This window comes from Chenopodium album, chromosome 15 (genome assembly GCF_948465745.1).
Source record: "Chenopodium album chromosome 15, dcCheAlbu1.1, whole genome shotgun sequence".
Lineage (NCBI taxonomy): Eukaryota > Viridiplantae > Streptophyta > Magnoliopsida > Caryophyllales > Amaranthaceae > Chenopodium > Chenopodium album.
The window spans coordinates 35,810,426-35,813,353 of NC_137848.1; the positions used below are offsets into that span (position 1 = coordinate 35,810,426).

The 2,928-nt window shown below is 32.4% G+C and overlaps 1 pseudogene; it reads right to left on the bottom strand.

Annotated features, from left to right (window-relative positions):
* Positions 1–228: 228 nt before the first annotated feature.
* Positions 229–2,502, bottom strand: LOC145581105 (pectinesterase pseudogene; annotated as a pseudogene).
* Between the last annotated feature and the right edge of the window lie 426 nt (positions 2,503–2,928).

Genomic DNA, 2,928 nt, shown 5'->3' on the forward strand with positions numbered 1-2,928 from the left:
TTTAGAGAATATCTAACAAGCTCTATTTGTTTCAAAGTGCACTTTTTTTTTTTACCGCGTTAGAAAAATATCAAAACAGGGGAAATACATACATTCGGAAGAAGAAGAAGAAAAAAAAAACAAGAAAAAAAAAACTCTGAAATAATCATGTAATTAACACCAGCTACTCGAAGTATAACTTTGCACAGAAATTGTCACTCCTAAAAAAAAATTAAAAAAATAAAACCCTTAAATATTAAGCATGGTGGAGTAGTGTGGCACTCCAGTGGTATTAAGCCAAGAGCTAGCATTTACATAAAATTTGCTAATAGTGAAATCTTCAACTTGGGCTGAACTTAACTGCTTGACACCATTCCATTTCACTCTCTTTTCTTTAGCAGCGCCAGGCCCTCTATTTTCGAATTCGACGTAAAACAAAGTATCTAGCCCAAAATCACCAGACCATGGAGTCCAACCTTCGTAATGAATTGCTTCGTCGATGAAAGATTGCATGATAATAGTTCGAGAATAATTCTTCCATGGTCGACCCAAGAATGCCCTATTTTTATCCTTAACCGGGTAATAATCAGGGTCCGCGGTAATAGTGCGATTTTGAAGAATAAATGCACCCGGCCCATCGGATTGTAGTCGGCCTTGGGCTGTTACAATACATTGTTGATTTTCTAATGGTTTTCTAATAGCCATTTTGCAATTTTGAAAAATAGCCATTGCATCTCCAAAGATGAAGTTTATTGTTCCAGTAATGGTGCAATGGCGGTAAAATTGACGTGATCTTACCGCGTAAAGAGTGTCTTGGTATCCATCAAAACGACAGTTGTAGAAGGTAGAGAAATCGGATACTACGCGTATTGCCACTGCTTGATGCTTTGTTGGTCCAGCTGAGTTCTCAAAGCCTATGTCCTTGGCCATGAAACCATCTCCTATGATATCTGCATTAATTATTTAATTTTTTTTTCCAACATTAACATCAAGATCATCTTATACGAAGTACTAGTATAAGGAATTTAAACCAAATTGTTAAAATAATAGAAAAGATAAGAAAAAGATTATTTTATATTACATTTTCGTTTTTTTGTCTTTTTTTCTTAGAATATGCCCAATTGCCCATAAACACACGTTAGACAAACCTTATTAACCATTATTACTAATAGGATTTACTTGAACATGTTACTACTAATAGGATGAACAATACATTATATAATAGTTAAAGAGACTAATTTTATTTTTTTTAGTTTTTGTTGAAACAGACTAATTTAAAACAAATAAAACACACAATTATATTTTTTAGAAACTAGAAACGTTTGTGGTTTTACAAAGAACATTGTGTATTTGTGTACACCTGGTAAAAAAAAAAAAAAAAAAAAAAAAAAAAAGAAGATTGTGTACAATAATAAAATTATAAAACATTTTGAAGGTAAATGTATTTATTGTAACAAAATATAATAAATTCTTACCAACAGTTGAAGTTTTGAACGTTTGATAACCATCAACAAAGTTCTTATTTCCGGTGATCTTGGTTTTGCTAGGTCCATCACCAATAAATATAACATTAGTCTTACTCTTATCAACAATAACATGCTCCTTATATACTCCTTCCTTAATATAGATCACAAAAGCCTCCACATTATTATTAGGAACTCGATTTATCGCTTCCGTAATAGTCTTATATTGTCCACTCCCATCCATAGCCACGGTCACATTAGGATGAATTTTCGTCGTTGGAAGTTTCATGATATGGCGTCTTTGATCATTAATCCAAGCAGGGAGTTTTTGCGATTCAGATGCAACCTTAGCTTTCGAGTCTTCCATTAATCGACGATGATGAAATGCACGCTTAACATCAAAGGAACTTTTCAATGAGCTTAGCTTAGAAACAATGCTCAAAGTATCACTAATAAGCTCCTTTGAAGTCTTTAATAAATTCTTCATCATTTGTCCTACATTGCTAGTCGAATTTTCAAATGCATTAAAACAAGTTTCTTGGTACGTTAAAGCCCCACTAATCCATACCTTAAGATTCTCCATTAATTGGTCTAATTCTTTCAATTCAATACCATTTACAGAATTCATTGATCTCTCTAAATCATTCACGGAGTTTTCGACTAACTCTTTGCAAATTTCAAGCCCTTGGATTGCTCTTGGATCATATTTTGGTACATGTAAATTGGAGAACTTGTTAATGGTATCCAAAAGTTCTTTGTTTGTTGCATTGAAAGCTAACTTCAATAGATTCATAGGGTCACTTGTGTTGCTAGCAGCCGAATTAAGGGTTCCAATACATGTTTTTTTGTAATATGTTGGATTACAAAGAGATTGGATGGCTTTATTTGATGTGGCTAGCTCTTCATTATTGTTAGAAGGTTCGGTATCGGTATCGGGCTCATGGTGGTGGTGGTAGGTTTGCATACCAACCACCAATGCCGCTACCGTTCCGATCAACAACAAGAAAAAGGCAAAATATTGAGCAACCTTTTCCTTTTTTGCATTCTTATTTGGTATCATTTTTAAGACTTGTGTGGTTAGGGTTAGTTTTGAAATATTTAAGAATGGTTTTGGAGTGAGAGAATTAAAGTAGTAAAATACAAAGTAGTCAAGTTTAAGAGTTATATATACTTAAAATAAAAGATAAAGATAAAATGGGTGGTTTAAAATTGAACAACAAAGGTGATAATTGTAATTGAATTCAATAAGGTTACACTAACGTAAGAATAGTTGTTCATGATATATGTATCCATTCATTGTTTCAAGTATTACACTAATTTTGTTGATGTGGTGTGATGTTTATCTAAAATTATTCTTTATTTACATCTAAGTTTTGGTGTTACTCCAAAGTTAGCAAACAAATTAATTTCAACTATATGAGAAGACATAAAGACATTTTTTATGTATAGTCAAACTTGATACACTTACATTGACTTTAATTATCAT